General features: G+C 38.0%; 1 long non-coding RNA gene and 1 other non-coding gene across 2 annotated transcripts; both read left to right on the top strand.

Moving 5' to 3' along the window:
* The first annotated feature begins 12695 nt into the window (after window positions 1–12695).
* On the top strand, window positions 12696–15660 carry LOC147634182 (uncharacterized). Its single transcript, XR_015266882.1, has 2 exons — window positions 12696–12906; window positions 13031–15660. It is a non-coding gene; the product is annotated as an uncharacterized LOC147634182 (long non-coding RNA).
* Window positions 12759–12863, top strand: LOC147634183 (small nucleolar RNA Z103). The gene has a single exon (XR_015267022.1). It is a non-coding gene; the product is annotated as a small nucleolar RNA Z103 (small nucleolar RNA).
* Window positions 15661–18757: the final 3097 nt, after the last annotated feature.

Raw genomic sequence — 18757 nt, forward strand, 5'->3', positions numbered from 1 at the left:
ATTGCCAATAAATTAGAAGATTCACAAATATTTTTTTCACATGTTAAAACCATTTGAAATACCTTTACTTACACATCCATTTTATGAATTAACTCTTATGGTTGATAAAGAAGAACTACTAAAGCATGATAAACTTCTACACAGAGTGACACAAACAAATATCTATTGAAGTTGAAGAATTCAAGAGAGGATGCTTGCCTTAGTGGTTCTTTTGACCTTAAACCTCATTGGTTGGGATATCATGGATGATTCGTATATGCTATATGGTCAGGTATTATGGGTGATTTCCATGTGAATATTAATGTCTCTAATGTTTGGCACCACTTTTTATCAAGCATAATCATGTTGGGATGGAGTGATATGTTGGTTTTCAATTAATTGTTAACAAGTAATGTGATTGACGTCTTGAGTTTAGAAGATGAAGTAGTGTACAGTGTAAGGTGCCACACAGACGAGGAAAGGAGACATCACTAAGATTTAAATTGAGGTGTTGCATGTCGAGCTTACATTTTAGCCATATGCCAATCTCGGCTATGTAACCATTTTGGCTTATTGATTGTTGGCCAAGCATCAAACATGTAATGTAATATGTATTACGAGGATGATTTCATGTGTGTAAAGAAGCATTACTAATTATGCTAGAACAATAATTTATGGGGAGATAAGGTAGGATTAATTTTGGTGGTTGTGATAGTAGTTCCCCATGGGTCTATTTTTAGTAGTATGATTTAAATACCATAGTAAGGGAAGTACATAGTTACTAACTAAGGGAAGGAGCTTACACCCAAACTATGTGTCCTGAATTTTTTTCTTGTGTGATTATATTCAAGTTCTTTATATGATTATGTGCTTTCATGTGATTCCACAATCTTCACTGTCAAGTTTGATAAGATCTACATGTCCTATGCATAGTCACTTACTCAAACTTTACATTCCCCCTTGTAGCAAACTGCACACATTGCCCTTGTGCTTCATGCCTTGACTAATCCATTTATCATGTACACAGAGGTCGTAGGTAGCCAAGATGTAACTCTCAACTCTCTCATCCACATCTTGTATGTCCTTCACAATTGCCACCACCTTCTAGACTTGCATATCATGTAAGAATACAACTTATGCATTAACACTAGTCTTGTAATTAAGCCACAAGCCATAATTGTGTGGCTTAAGGTTGATTTATGAATTTTGAATAATTCCATGAAACTTATTGATTAATTTTAGTTAACAATAATCTTGTGGTAAAAGTATAAATAAACATGTACCTAGTAAGGTATATAATTTTAAAAATAGCATAAAAATGTTACAATAGCCTTATCTTTAAGGAGATATGTATAAAAAAGTGTCTTTAGTTGATATACCAATGGAATAAATACATAATCAAAGAATTAGGTATTGTACTAAATATTTTATTTAAGGTATTATCAAATAGAATTTCTTAAATTAAAAATTTACCTAAACAATGATGACCATGAAGACTATATTTTAAAAACTTATTTGGAACTTGATAATTTTTTCAACTAATATCATTTGTTCAAAGTATTGCCCTAATAATAATATCTTTGAGGCGATATACTTAAAGAGAAATTAAATTTTTATGAAGTCTTTAACTACAAAAGTGGTTTTTTAAAACAAGACTATTGTTAACACAAATAAAAATATATTCAAAGAGAACAAGTTTTAGAAAGATAGATAAATGGAGAATAAAGAATTGATTATTAAGATCACAATAAATTTATTATAAATTTGCTTCCCACCACTAGTGTGCGCTGGTGAGGGAGCTTAGATGATGATCTAGAAAGACATTAGAAGGAGGTTGTACACACTGTGAAACGAAGGCATAAAAAATGATGATATACATATGATGGAAGTTTCCAAACATGTCTTTACATACCACCCAATGGGGAAATCATATGAGATGATCTAGGTTAACGACCCTATGTTGGGTCCAACTAAACCTAACCAATGACATTATTTGTCTAGGGTAATATTAGGCTAGACACAATGCCTATGGTCTTGCTATAACATTTGAGGCTATCTAGGTGCCCGTTTGAGATGGACCATGTGTTCCTAGGAAGATCTCCCTCTACAGCTTCAATTTTCATGCCTATGGAGCATTGGGGCAAAGGCACAAAAAGGTCTTAGGTTATTTCCCAACTTTATCTACTTGTAATTGCCCTTTTATTATTAGTTGGTGAGGTGAAATTCCCATGAGCTCTAGAGCATCTTCTTGCATTTATTAATGCACCACATTATGTTGACTTGGGGGCTAGAATTAGGGAGAGCATCAAGGAAGACAATGCAGGATCTGATCTAAGCATCTACTCACAACATCAATGATGTCACATCTATTGTACTTCAGCCTATAAAAGGAGGCATCATTCCACTAATGAAATCATGTGTGATTATCCCCTTTCATGCTCCAGATTTAACTTGAGTAAGTGCTAATTATCCTTACTTAATTATGCTCTCATCATAATGAAGTGTGTTTACTTTGATCCATCGTAATTATTGGGTTGCTCCTCTTCATAGCAATTCCAACAATTGGTATTAGAGCCTCTCTAATCCATCAGCAATTTATCTAGCCCATTCGTGATAAGTCAACCCATTAGAGTTCATTCTTTGAACTTTTTTCAAATCCAGCAATTACACCTCTAATGTCAAAACTCCTTTAATTATCAGATTGTGCCTCCAATTGTCGATTACTCCAATCTTTGACTACACCAACCTTTAATTGATTGGTGACTACTCACTACCGATCTGACGCGACGATCGTGCTTGCCAACTAGTAACTGTCGATCGGGCCTTATGGTTTGTCTTTTTGACTATTGATTTATCATAAAACGACGATTTATATGTCCAATTGTCCCAATTGCAAATATGTTGATTGTACTTTCTAATTATCTGATTATACTACTTGCTAATTGCACTTTTCTATTTTTTTAAGCATGGGTGAAATCTAAGTAAATTCTCTCATTTGTAAAGGGTCTAGACACTGCCTACTTAAGCTTCAAAGCCAAGAGGTAAGACGTAACCTCATGGCACCCTCGATAAAAATTTACAAATTTAAGGAAAACAACTTCCATACCTGGAAAACCAAAATCAAGTTCATCTTAATGAAAAAGGGCCTATGGAATGTTGCAAATGGTAATGAGAAGCAACCTAACATAAGGGAAACATACGTTGTATGGCTTGCTAAGGATGAAAAGGTACTTGTAATTATAGCATTGGGATTAAGTGATAATTTCATACATCACATAGATGGGAAGAACATTGCAAATAAAGCTTGGGTAACATTGGATACCTTGTTTGGAGTATAGGCTAAATATTCTAAAACATCACTTCTCATTAAGTTCTTTGAGCAAAAAATGAATGTGGGGGGACTCACTTCCCACTCACTTAAACTATATGAAGAGCATCTTAACCCAACTTCTTGCGAGTATCAAAACAAGAATAGTACAGAAGATGAAGAAATTACAGTACTGTTGAAGAGCCACTCTCAAGAGGATTTTGGCAACAGTCACCACTCTCACCAATCTACCATCTCCCAAGTTGGTGGATGTTGAAGCTTCCTTATTAGAGGAAGACATAAAGCAAAGGCGTGGAGAGAATTGTTCCAAGATGAGGCCCACTTTAACGTGGAAAGCCTAACCATCATGTTGGAAAAGACTTTTTTTAAAAGGAAAAGGACCCAAAAGGCCTATCTGTTGGCAGACGAAGAAGACTCGAATGAAGAAGATAAACAAGAAGAGGTCTCTTGCAAGGCCAACTTTGTTGAAGCTCACTCACCATTCTAGACCATCTAAAGCCATGCCCCATCTAATGGTTCCTCCCATATTCTAAGCATAAATGTTTGCATATAGTAAGCTTTACTAGAATGTCACATGGAAAGATTAGATGACCATTTGTCATCATAACTGGATAAGACCAAAAAGGCACCATCGTTGTAAATAATAATTGGCACAACCTAATGCGTCTCTAGGATAGCTATGTTAACATCATCATTGCCATTTAAGGGGGAGGTATTGGAGCACACCTATTCATGACTATGGAGCATTGGGGCAAAGGCACAAAAAGTCTAAGGTTTATCTACTTGTAATTGCACTTTCATGATTAGTTGGTGAGGTTAAACTCCCACGAGTTCGAGAGCATCTTCTTACATTTAATGCAGCCCACTATGTTGACTTGGGACTAGAATCAAGGAAAGCATCAAGGGAGAGAATATAGAAGCTGATCTAGGCATTTACTCACATCATCAATGATATCACATCTATTTTAATTGAGCCTATAAAAAGAGGCATCATTCGACTAATGAAACTGTGTGTGTGTATCCCCTTTCATGCTCTAGCTTTGACTTGATTAAGTGCCAATTATCCTTACTTAATTATGCTCTCATGATAATAAAGTATGTTTACTTTGATCCAATATAATTATTAGGTTGCTCCTCTCCATAGCAATTCCAACATACCCTTAGTGGTATTTGATATAGGACTATTATTGGTTTGCTCCTCTCCGTAGCAATTCCAACATACCCTTAGTGGTGTTTAATATAGGACTATTATTGGTTTGTTCCTCTCCATAGCAATTCCAACATACCCTTACTAGTGTTTGATATGGGACTATTAGTCTACACTTACATGTAACATATTTGGCAGGATGTGAGACCTACTTAAGCCATCTCTTAAACATTTGGCCACATTTGGTCCATCCTTGATGTGGAAATTAACATCTATCGGTGAATGGCCATGCTACTCATATACAAAGTGGCTTCTTTACAATGTAGAGCTAGCCAATACACATGCAATCAAAATAAGGGGCATTAAATTTAGCACCCCCCCACATAAGTAAAGCTATTATTTTATTATAACACCGAGTCGATGAATATGCCTCTCTAAAATATCTCTTCCAAGAGATTTCGTGAGGATACTCACACACTTATTAGTTGTACAATTGTAGACTATCTCGACCTCTCCATCCATAATGAGCTTATGACTTGTGTAATTGTAGACTATATCTCAACCTCTCCACCCATAAATGAGCTTATGACTTGTGTAATTGTAGACTATATCTCAACCTCTCCACCCATAAATGAGCTTGTGCTTACAGAAATACTCAATCTTAATGTGATTTGTGCGATCATAGACTACATGATTCTTTGTATTTGACATGTAATTGTAGACTATCTCAACCTCTCCATCCATAATGAGCTTATGCATACAGTAATACTCAATCTTAATGTGATTTGTGCAATCATAGACTACATGATTCTTTGTATTTGACATGTAACTCTAGTTGTCTCACACTATAACTCTATTGGTTTCTCCTAAATTACTATATGTCTTCCTAAGTCCTTCTTAACTACGAAGCAAGTTGCTTTATGCTAAGCTTTCTTGTAAACTAAGAGTTGCTAGGCTGCCCATGACGTGCCGATACCATGGTCAATAATGGCGCCAGCTAAAATATGTGCCTAGCATCTCCCTAGAGTGTCAGCATACCAATGTAGGTCCTAACTAGCTCTCTAATATTCTATAAAAGACAAGCTAGGGGGAGTTGAAGATAGGAGGAGTCTTTCATCTTCCATGTTGTATTTGCATGTGGGATTACTTGATATTCCTTTGCCCTATCTTGCAATCCCCATGTGAGATTTGCACCTAAAACATCTCCCCTCTAATTGAGCATGAAGGGAAGTGGCCTATGATCATAAACCACTTTGATACCATCCTAGAAACGAAGAGTTGACAGCACGCCCATAATATGGCCACTATTACATTACATGTGTCTAACCAACATATTTGTGTAGCATGCTCCCTAGTGCCATTAGCACCACTGGAGAGGCACATAGGCATGTGGAGGTGCTAGAATGCTAAGGCTGGTTCCACTCTTCTTAACCAGCCCTCCAATGTTCCACAATAGAAAAGCTTTTGGGGAAGTTGAAGTTGAAGATAAGAGGGGTCAGATTACATATTCTCTTTCATCTTTGAAACTAACATTATAATGATGCATGTTATCTCTTTCCCATCTCTTGCAATCCTCGTTACCCATACAAGATTGTAAATAAGAGGGGTCTCGTTGGACTATGTATGCTCTTTCATCTTTGGCACTGACACATCCCTTTCCCATCTATTGCAATCCTCATTACCCATGCAAGATTTGTACCTCCAATTGAGCACAGAGGGAAGTGGCCCGCAATCATGAACTGGGACTTTGAATACCATCTTGGAAATCAAGAGTTATTAGCATGCCCATGATGTGGCCACTACCACATATAACATGTGGAACTATGTCCTGCCAACATATGTGCCTAGCATCCTCCCCAGAGCCACTAACATACCCATGATATGGCCACTGCCACATATAACATGTGGTGGCCAACATCTGTGCCTAGCATGCTCCCCGGAGCCACTAGCATACCCATGATATGGCCACTATAATGTGTGGCGACCACCAACATATGTGCTTAACATGATCCTCATAGCTGCTAGCCCCTCTCGAGGCATACATATCCATATCCACATGGGCCTGCAAAGGCATTAGCATTCCCATTCTACCAAAGTAGCCCTCCTATCTTCCATAAAAGATATGCTTAGGGGAGTTGAAGGTAGGAGGGATGGTTCCTATTAAGATAATGATGAAATTCATAATACCTTAATGGTAGGAGGGATGGTTCCTATTAAGATAATGATGAAATTCATAATACCTTAATCCTAGATGTGGAAGCTTAATAATTGTTACAGGACCATGGTACATGGAGATTAGATTATTCCACAATTGAAATAATAAAAGAAATAGACCATAACATCATAGCATAAATCAAGAACATGAAAGATCAAAGAACACAAAAATCAATGTTACGGTAATTAATTTATTGGGTGATCCAATAAGTAAAAAGAACACTTATGTCACCCAAGATATTCTTTTTACTTATTGGATCACCCAATAAAATAATTACCGTAAACAATAATGGTGCCCCTAATTACACTAATCAACTTAATCTAGTCCTATGGAGGATAAAGCCTAATTATAAACATAATGATGAACTAATTGAACTAATCAAGCTTGACTCAAGTTCAGTTAGGTTTCAAGATGGAAACTTGTACTTATAAAAAGACTTGAGAGCAGCTTGTATTCATTGCTTAAAAATGACCCCTTTTATACGAGGGAGGTACACCTCTTTGAAATGTGCTCATGTGGGATAATGTCCAAGTGTGATGTGGCTGAATGCTCTTGATCCTGGCCCTCTACTCATGCCTTGCCCCCCCCCCCCCTTATCCTGTGCTCAATGGCACCAAAAATCTCAACACCCCCCCTTGGTGCCAAGATGTATAGGCTACTGCAAGGTGGTTAGATGTGAGTTATAAAACAGATCCATCATCCCTCCCCTTAGTGCAATGTGCTACTTAACGTGGTCAAGTGTGGTATTATAATATGTTATCACCCCCCTCTGGGTGCATAATTTGCTACTCTCAGGTGGTTAGGTGGTGTGATAAAAAACAAAAGACTAGTCTACTCATTTGGTGACCTTTTACAACCATAGGCTAAGGTGGTGAGGCTTGTCGATGTAAGAGATGTTCATTGGGGGTCTTCTCTTTGCTTGATAAAGAGTTCATGTAGTTGGCTTCTTAGCTCTTCAGTTTACATTCCTCTTCTTTGTGCCCAAGTTTGTTACAATGTCCACATTTTGGCTTGTGTTTGAGTCTACACTCGCTTTTGAAGTGTCCTTTTATTCTGTAGAGTTCTTTTGTGCCCTTGTTGGTGTATAATCTTGTTTCCTTGTGTTCAATTATTTAGCCACTTCTTTTCTTCAAGTAGGGACAAAATACAATCCTCAAATGCTGGTTCAGGTACTAGTGCACCATATTCCTTAGGCATGCTTTTTAGAAGTATGTATCCTTTTTACCTATCTTTACATCAATGCCATTTAGCTGGGTCATGATGCTTTTCATTTTGCTTATGAATTATGCTAGTGACCCATGAAATTTCATCTCTAAGCCATAAAATTCTATTTTGAAATGGATTTCTTGATTCTTGGCCTTAGAACCAAACATTAAATTTAACTCATCCCATGCTTTTTTTTGTTGATCAATGTGATGAATAAGGTTGGTGCCCAAGTTGATGCTATAAACTTGGTGTGGTGGCCTTGAGAGTTGGAAAAAAGTTTTTAAAATTTGAAAAACAGCTCACGATTTTTTATGCCTAAAAGTTTTTTATCCTTTTGTATCAAAACTACTTGTGTAGTGATCTTAGTGCTTGTTCATCTTTTTCATTCCAATCCTCAGTTGGATTAGCCAGTGCATTCTCTTTAATTAATTTTCATAGCTTCTTGTACATGAGAAGATACTTCATTTGTGTGGCCCAAGTGTGGAACCCTTCCCTCCTAGAGAACTTCTCAACATTTGTGGTAGTGCTTGATGCCATCGTAAAGGTCTTATCGGAGTTTTACTCTTGGCAATGTCTAATTGATTACAAATTGGTGGTTAAAATGTGCTTAACACCATTTAGAAAAGTCGTACTTGAGTACTACCCAAGAAGTGTCTAATCTCATACAACTGGCAGTGAAAAATAAGAGTTTTGAGTGCAAATATAAGCAATGATGTGTTTTGAGTGCCAAAGAATAACTAAATGTGTCAACCACAATTCAAACTCGAGAGGGTGTTTTTGGAGGGTTATTCGAGAGGTTTTGATGGGGCTTTTTGCATAGGGATGTTGCTCTAGTTGAGGAGAATTAGCTCATGAAAAATCTCCAACTCAAATGAGCCCTAGAACTCTAGAAAACACCCCTGTTTGGAGGCCCGTATCTCCTAAACCGTGTATCCGATAAAGGCACTCTAGGGCTGACATCAAGCTCTTTAACTTTGGACTTGGCTGTAATCGATCATTTTGGCCTTCGACCAACAGCCTCAAAATTCGACCCGATAATCGAGGCAAAAAAACAATCCCAAAACCATAAAAAATTGTAAAAAACAGCACGAAAAAAACAGCACGAAGACGACGACGAACCATATTCGGGGTACTTTTTGAGGGTCTAAACGACAAAATCACGGATGACTCAGGGAAACAAAGTTGTAGTACTCCAAAAAATACTACAACTCGCTCATATAGAGTTTTTCAAAATTCCTTTTGAAACACCCTCAAAAACGTGTCGCGAAACAGGGAAAAAATTCTCGAAATTTTTTTCATCTTGAGACAGTGATGGAAAATAGGTTTTAGGACCTCCTCTTCCATATTGGAAGTTACTAGCATACGCTTTTTTCAGAAAATTCTCTCTAAGAGGTCGTTCACATGCGTATAGCGCCTAAGCTAATTAGGCTAACGGACACCCGTTTAGCCTAACGAAGAGAACGCCATGCCTCTTGAGGCTATAACGGGATGTGAGAAAATATAAAAATTTAAAAAAAATTGGGTTTACTCATTAAGGAGCATTTAGGCACTCTGACATGGCCACGATAGAGGGATTTCTAGGGATCACACAAGGACTGAACCCAATGGCTGACACCTTTGAGCTATTAAGATTTATGCCACAAATGCACCTCCCAATGCCATTGGCCATGCCTATAACAAGCGTGGCATCGGGTTTTACACCCCCTGCCACTTCGATCTCACCGGGCTTTGGTCCCTTACCTAACATCTCCACGAATCCTATAGGTACCAACCCTTTCCTAGATGCCCACACCTTCGACATACTGACTAGTCTAGAAAGGGGGTAGCCCAAGGATTCAGTGAGTCTCTCCCAGCAAGAGCACTCACATACGGCCTTAGTGACTCATACAGAAATACGACCGTACAAATTCCAAAATTATGGGCAAATACAACGGAACATCAGACCTTGTTCAATTCATTCAAATGTTTGAACAGAGATATGAAGCCTTTGGAAATCCCAACTGCCCCACCAAGGTACATGCATTGAACCTATGCTTAGAGGGAAAAGCTAGTCGATGGTTCATCACATTGATGCCGGCGATCAAGACCAACTTAAAAACCTTGAAATCAGCCTTTATACATGGATTTTCCAGATAAGGTGATCGGTGGAGTGCAGCAACATAACTCTATTTAATTAAGTGTCAACCAAATGAATCCATTAGAGTCATGGGAAAAATTAAACGATATTCAATTGAAGAGATGTTTTATGTTGGGCTTGAAGAATAACAGCTTACACAACTTACATCACTGTATCCAATCCGAAAACATTCGGTCAATGTTGTAACAAAGCAATACGTTTAGATGACAACATGATGGAAGATGATCATGCTACGAGGTGTTCCTCATCTAAACCAAGTGAAGCAATGGCAACAGAACGATTGATCTCGGAATTGACATTCCATGAATTCTATGTAGCCTTACTTAAAACCTTTCAATCGACATCTCTAAGAGAGGATGAACTCCTTCAAAACCAGACATCCTTAATGCCTCTATAAGGGAGGAACAAAATGCCTCTATAAGAGAGGATGAACTCCTTCAAAACCAGACATCCTTAATGCCTCTATAAGGGAGGAACAAAATGCCTTGTCTGTTACATGTGAATACATTTCGGATACGACCACTACTCCTAGTTTTCATAGCATTTGTGGCAGCATTTGTGTGGATCGAGTTGTTGTTATTGAGCAGTCAGGGATAGTGCATGAGAGTAGTGATGCATTTGTGGAGGTGAGACATCGTAGGAGTATGCATATCGATCATATTTTTAGCATATCCTATGACATTGACCTCGAGAGCTTTACATTTGATCTAGGTATTTTCTTAGATCCAGTGTTATTGGAGATTGATTTATCATGGGATTTAGGTCATGTAGGGACACCATTAATGGAGATTGTCTATACTTTTGGGGATGACCTTAATGGCCTTGGAGATTCCATTGATAGTGAGTTGTTTTGATACCACTTATCTCTCTTGTGTAGACACTTTGTCAGTACTTAGTGATGATGATCTTTATGATGATCCAGCTTTTATTTTAGAGGGACACACACATATAGAGTGTTTTGCACATGGAGATATTATGCATGGGTCAGATCACACTCATACATACATTCATATGGTGGATAATGCCTTTGACTTTTCGAGTGGTGCTACATGTGACGATAGCATGAGTTCACATTTGAATCTACATGAGGCTGATGTTTAGATATGTTATTTTGGCTCCTACGGATGTGGACACAAGCCTATGTTCTTTGGAGCCGGGACATTTTCATTTGGATGCATTCTTTGGAGTATAGTTTTTGGATATGTGGCTTGACATTCAGATGCATCTATGACATATTCCAGTCTTGGTCTACACGATGATTCTTTTGTGCTAGGACCATTTGACATTCTGGCCAGGAGTTTCGAGCTTCTTCGGCGGATACCTTTCGTGTCAGATTCACAATGTGGTCATGAGGATAGGTTTACGAGTTTTCCTTCTGACCTTCTTGGAGCTACTATCTCTTTGGAGTCGAGCTTTCCTTTTGACCCAGGAGCTACTACCATTTCAGCTTCGATGCTTCGGGATGTATATCATACATATCCCTTTGATCCTAGAGGATACTCGACTAGCTTCGTCATTGACAGTGGTTCCTTATCCTCTCTACTTGCACCAGATTATCATGGGACCATTGACTTGGATTTTGCATGCCTCGGATTTCCTTTCAATCCAGGTGGTTGTATAGATAGCCTCATCATCGAGACGAGAGCCCTTTATCCTTTTCATTTGACCCAGGGAGTCATATGATTCATGTATGGGTCTTTTGCTACATTAACATTCAGTCATGGATGTGATTTTTGGCTTTTGTACATAGCCACTTGTATATGTCTTTTCTTTGGGCACGACCACCCTTTGATTTCGAGGACGAAATCATTGTAGGAGGGGATGGTTTGTAATGAAGTAGGATTGGGTGCACATGCACATGGGGAATGGGGCCTAGGCACTTGGGCTTAGGGACATTTACATGTGTACTTTTGGGGGCCTTGGGCTATATTAGACATAGAAAATTGTACCCTTTTGACAATATTTACTCGATAGACATTCATGTGTTCTTGGTGCTCATGCCCAAGCTTTCATGGCCTTCTTGGCTATTACCCTAGGATGATGACCCACACCCATGTTGTTACTCCATGCTTTGAGTGGCCAACCCTAGTCTCTTGCAAGAACGCATGTATGCTTTCTTTGGATTGGTTGATATCCATGTACGCTTTAGTTTGATCAATTGGTATGGATGCACACTTTATGCTTTTTCTAAAGTAGAAAAAATAAGTGAAGAGAGACATGTTTGCCTTGCTTCAAAGTCAATGCTTGGGGATCCCAAGGAAAAATCAGTCAGGGGACAGGTGAATGCGAAGGGGCTACAGGGTGAGGCGAGGTGAGCCAACGATGGGAGGCCAGCACAGATGTCAGAGGAGGCGACTGAGCGAGCCGAAAAGAAAGACGCTTGCGAGGAGAGAGAGCACAACGAGCCTTGGACTAAACATAATATTAAGTGGCCACTTAATTAATACAACCAAAACGAAAGGTTCTCAATAAAACTAAAACTTGAAATTTTTGAAGCCACAAATTTGAGCAAGTTTCGCACAAATTTGAACAAGTTCTAGGCTAAGTCGTCCCGAACCCTGGTTGGAGGTCCAAGGGTGATGCAATCCGTCCGTCCAGGCCCTTTCTAATGTGAACTAAGTAGGCGCCCGGGGGTTAGGGTTGGGCATATTAGGGTTTCTCGTCGAGCCTATATAATAACAAGGCGTTGCGCTGAGGGAGGCAACCAGTGTTCTGTAAGTCTCTGAAGAAGGCGAGGGAGGGGCTGTTGGAAGTGATGATACTTTCCCCGGATGAGCGACGCTGATTCCAAGCTGCTGTTTAATGCTCTCTTCTCTTCGAAGGGAGCTAAAGCCAGCATGATCTGATCCGCAGCACCCCCCCCGCTCTACGTAGTGATTTTGTTGCCACCGTCTGTAAGTAGCGGTGCTCGTCCTCTGTCTGGCTGGTCACGCACACGCAGATATGGTTAGGGTGCTTCGTCTTTTCATGTTATAATCGCCATGTTTGCTAATTAATTATAGTGTGGCATTGGTTCAGCGAAACATTTCCTTATATTTTTGCCACGAAGGGTTCACAGTACAGCCATCACAAGCAAATGGAAGTTTGTGGAAGGAAAAGTCTGTGCAAATGGAATGAATAGGATTCAAATGGAAGTCTGTGGCAAAAAGAAGTAAATCCATGTCTCAAGACTTTTTGAATTTGATTTCTTGAAATTTTTGTAGTGTGTAATTTTGGACGTAGATACTGTTTGATCATATGTATGTGAGTGTGATCTAATATGTGAGGCCGGTTGAAATTTGTTCGCTCATTTAGATCACATCTGACAATCTAGAGCATGTTATATTGAGGCAAAAGATATACCCATTCAACCAAAGCAGCTTGGGCTATTTATTGGTTAAGTTATATGCAATTATAGTGTCCAATGTGCTGCCAATGTGATGATTCAGAATAATGCAGAATTTAAGTTTTTCTCAACTACAAACTCTCCAATGAGCTGCCAATGTGATGTTCACGTTGTGAGCCCAATCTCATTTCATTTTATACAGGGAGACAAGAGACGAGTATTTGAGCTTGCTTTCAAAGATGGTCACTAATAAAGTGATGAGAATCTCAATGTTATGATTGGGACCATGAAAAAGGATATTATCAAACGTCTCAATGATATTATCGGTAGTGGTTTTAAAGACCACTAAGAATCATCCTGTGAATATAAAATGTTAAAAACCAAATCATTGAAAGACATTCAAAAAACCCAACTTCCCATTCTTAGCAAGAGACAACGCTTAGCAAGAGATCGCGGAACTTGTTCTAGTCAACTTTATTCAATAAGAATAAATATGTTGAGGAAATTCATTGATTTTTAGGAACCTAAAGAAACCCACGAAATATTCTCTTTGTGATGGAGAAGCACAATGAAATAAGTCCAAGAGCTCTTGGAAGGTAGATATTTAACTAGTGTCTTTACTTGAGCAAGAAAGGTAGTATGAAATGTTGACTATGAAACAAGTACACGAGCTCTTGGAAGGTAGATGTTGTACTAGTGTCTTGACTATGAAACAAGTCCACGAGCTCTTGGAAGGTAGGTGTTGTACTAGTGTCTTGTTGTACTAGTGTCTTTAATTGAGCAAGAGAGTTAGTATGAAATGTTTATTCTGCTTGAATAGATTGTTGTCTCCATTTTAGAGTGAATTATAAATCAAAGGCTTTGATCTAAATTATGATTATGATTTAAAGGTCTTCAAAAAAGCTAACTTTGGTGTTTATCTTTGAAACCCATTTGTTAATTTTTGTATCGCTAGATTTAATGTCAATTTTTTTCGCTAAATTTAGTGGGTTGTTGGGGAAGAGGGTCATTCACCATGATTCTCGGAAAGCCTTATATAAGAAACCAATCACATTTGTATATATGAGGATAGTTCATGGTTAGGAAACCAATCACATTTCTATATGCAAAGGTAGTTAATCCTTCAAAATAAAAACTAGTGATAATTGGCTTGCTTGTTTAGAGTTTTTTTCAAAAAGACCATCTAGCTATATGTCTCCTTTATTTCACATCGAGACTAGTCATGCCTTTGGGAGATGTGGATCTTACTAGATCACTCAACCCTTGCACCATTTTTAGCAATGATTTTCACAAAGCAATTTTCAATCCAAGGTTGTTTTTAAAAAAAGTTAATTTTTATATTGGATTTTAACTTGATTCTTGCAAATTTTAGGTGATCCTTGTAGAAATATTGAAAGACAACATCGTCATTGAGAGGCAACGGATCATGGGTAAAAATCATGGTCAAGAATTGTTTTATTAAAGGATTGTAACGTTTGAGCTTTCTTGTGTAATGGTAACCATATCCTTGGTGGATGAGGGTTTATTGAACCTATTACCATTCCAAGTCTTATCCTCCACTTACAAGTCACCCCCTAGGGTAACCTCTAATGCTAAACAATACTCTCACCTCATTATGGAGATCTTAAATCTCAAAGATGAATATTCCCAAGAACTCAACCTTAGTAATCTATGATGGAGGTCACCAAGAAGAAATGAGTATCCAAGAGTACACCTTGATTAGTCACTAGCTAGGAAAACCATGATGTTTGTACTACGACACCCATGTGACGACATGGCAACCACATGGTAGAAAGCTCGATCATGAGTGGAGATTTGCCAAGTGGGAGACCCATGCAATAGTGCTCTACTAAAACTGGAGGCTTGTTGGATTCCTATCAAGCTACTAGAAGCCCAAGGCTTCTATGGAGGAAACTTGTCTTGTTAAAATATCAAGTGATATGGGATAAATTTTTGGAGCAAGGGGGGAGTAGAATGTGACCTTTGAACATTTGTAATAGTTGTAGAAGTCAACTATGGTTTAAAGGCAAAGGGAGCCAAAAGGGTCAATTATGGTTCAAAGTCAAAGGGAGCCAAAAGGGTAAGGATGGCCAATCTATGTTGAGGTGAAGGGTAGGCATCTAGAACAAATAGAAAGAGATGTCTCATGTTGGGTGATCACTTCAAGGGAGATGGTGCTCAAATCTAGCAAAGCTTAGGAGATACTTAAGTAAGATTACGAGTCATGATTAATTATTAATGGAGATGTAATCAGACTTGTAATCTAAGCTTATTAAAAAAAAACTCAATGTAATGGATCAAATCTATAAACTTTTGAGCTAAATTGTGTCTTCTTATTATCTTGTTATTATGCTTCACTTTTATCATTAGCATTATCATTAGTGTAAATTACTTTCTTGCTTTCTAGCATGTTAATATGATGGGCTTAATTCATTTCTACACACTCTAATCAACTTTAGATGTAAATCTTGGCAAGTTAGTATCAATGCTATCCATCATTTCTTGAGTAGTCGTGTATCATAGGGTAGGTTAAATTAGAAACAGATTAGTTCTCTTAATTAGATTTTAAGCAATTTTTTTCCTTTGTTACTAAGCTTCAAATTGTTGAGAGTTCAAAGTTCTTTGATTCATTCTCTTAAAGAAAATAAACTTGGCAGTTGGAATATCAACTCAAAGGGTTGTATTGGTCAAAACAAAAGCGTAAAGATGGGAAGTAGTAGCCATTGAAAATTTTAGCCTAAAGGGTATTTTTTTAAGATTTTATACATCAATCTTATTGCATCTTTTCTTATGGTTTCAATGCTTATGCTATAGAGGATGTGTGCAGTGGTTTGTTGAGCATTTAAGTGGATAGCTATAGAGGCAATAAAAATTCTAGCTTTAAGGGTAAAAATTTTAAACTTTGTGTATCAATCTTGGTGATTCTTAGCTCTTGTTCTCAATGCTTATGCTATGGAGGATGTGTAGTGGTTTGTTGAGCACAAACAACTCTTGAAGCTTTAATTGTTAAATCATTCTTTTCTTTGTAGTGAAAAATTTATCATTGTTAATAAGGTAATTAGTACTAATTATAGTTAATTTTAGAGCCATTAAGGGTTCTATGCTATTATGGTGTTGTAAACACTTGTGTATTATTAAAAGCAATTTCTTCCTTGACTTAATATCCCAAATCACTCTCTTAAATCAATGTATTTTTTGATTTTATAGCTTTTCAATTTGGGAAGTGTTAATCTCATCAAATGTATATCTCCACTTTTGTAAGGGACTAAACATTGACTTTGGGTTAACCCATTGTAGATACCTTTTCATCTCCATAAGGAAAGCATTTCAAAATTCACTCATAGTAGATAAATTTAATTGTGAAGGTTTTCATACATGGCAAGTAAAATTCAAGTTTGTTCTCATGAAAGATTGGGTTTGTGGAATAGTAAGTGGAAGAGAGAAAAATGTTAGGGATAAGAAGGGAAGGATTTTGGATAGGAAGAGATGAGAGAGCTGTAGCGATCATTGCATTAGGACTAGATAGTTTCATCCATCACATTACAACGAAGATAACTCTAAAGGAGCATGGTTGAACTAGGAAAGCTATTTGGAGCATGGTTGAACTAGAAAAGCTATTTGGTGCCAAACAAAAGAACTCCAAAATAATTCTACAAAATTACATTTTTTGGATTGGACATCATCAAAGGGAGTGAGTCACTCTAAGAAGATCTAAATAAAATAAAAAGTGTTAATGTAACAAGTTTCATGTGCTAGGTCTCCAGTGGAAGAGGAGGATGCCATAGCAATTCTTCTTAAGAGCATGACCTTGGAAGCATTTAGCCCATTAGTGGCTACCTTGAAGAATCTACCCATGATCCGACATTTAACGGCATTGAAAGATCCATGATCAAGAATGAAAAGAGACTTAAAGTCAAAGTCGAAGAGAAACTTTCTTTAGCAAAGGATTAAGAGTTAAAGTGCAAGAAGAAGACTCTAAACATCCAACATCATGATGAAAGAAGAGGCAAATGAAGGGGCTTCCTAGGAAGGAGGCCAATCATCATAGTCAATGGAAGGGTGCATCTCTCTCAGCTTATATTTATGCTCAATTATTATATTCCTACCCTTGTGTAAAATTACAGACTCTAAGCCAACATTATAGTCCATGAGGCACCTGTGATAGACCACTCTAGCAGATGACTAAGACTGCAAGTCCAGCATATGTATAGTGGTAGTAGTTCATCACTTGAGGGGGAATGTTGAAGTAGTAAGTGATATGGGGTAGATGTTTGGAGAAAGGGGGTGTGGTATGTGACCCTTAGACATTTATAATAGTTGCATAAGTTAGACTATGGTTCAAGGGGTCAAAGGGAGTTGAAAGAATGGGAAAAAGGTGAAAATGGCCAGACATGTGGAGTCCAAAAGTAGGTGCCTAGAACAACTACAAAGAGATTCCTCATGGGTGCTCACTTCAAAGGAGATGGTGCTCAAATATTGAAAAGATTAGGGGACTTTTAGCATGTTAAGATGATGAGTTTAATTCATTTCTACACACCCTAATCAAGATTAGATGCAAATCTCAAGTTGTTTGGGTCCCAAAAACCTCATTGTTTGCACAACCTTGAAAGCCAAAAATATCCAAGTGACGGTTCCCTTAGTACCCATTGCCACTTTTAGAAGTCAATGCCTTCATTAGATCTCAACAAAGTTTCTAGAAGCACAAAGATTCTATGAAGGGAACCCCCATATTGGGGTGTACTGGGATAAAAAAAAACCCATGCCTTAGACTCCACAAAAAGGCATCCTTGAACATCAAATTTAAGTGGGTGTGGAGACCCAAGGTCTTGCCTCCAATTCCCTCCTAAAGTCTAAGCAAGAACTAAGAGTATTAGGCAACATCCTCGATGTGCATGCCAGATGTGTCAATGAAGTAAGGGGAAGAATCCTTGGACGTGTCATCGATTTCATGCATAGTGGTAGTGGTTGCATCTCAAACAATTTTGATTTTGGATGAGCTACCTAGGGTGCCATCAATTCTATGGATAGTGGTTGCATCTTAGACATGTTTGATTTTTGATGAGCCACCCAACCAATGTGCCCCCCATAGTTGCATCCCAGTTCCAGAGAGATCACCACCATAACCCCACAACACGTGTGTGCCACATTGCAACACCAACTTGCAAGTTGGAACTGGGAAGATAAAGCTCAATCAATTGTCAACAAATCTGATTGTGGTGGCGTCCACAATATCCAATCATTCAAAACAGCTCTAATACCTGCCAAGATTTATAATCGTGAGAACACTAAGCAGTTTTATGATTCCAAGATCAAGTTTCCCTTAATCTACAGACAGATCCCCACCACCCCCCAACATCCCCCCTTCCCTTGATCTATAGATGCGAAAGTTCTATACAACTTACAAGGCTAGAAGGCTAAAT

The sequence above is a fragment of the Cibotium barometz genome, chromosome 11 (genome assembly GCF_041138505.1).
Source record: "Cibotium barometz isolate CiBa-2024 chromosome 11, ASM4113850v1, whole genome shotgun sequence".
NCBI lineage: Eukaryota > Viridiplantae > Streptophyta > Polypodiopsida > Cyatheales > Cibotiaceae > Cibotium > Cibotium barometz.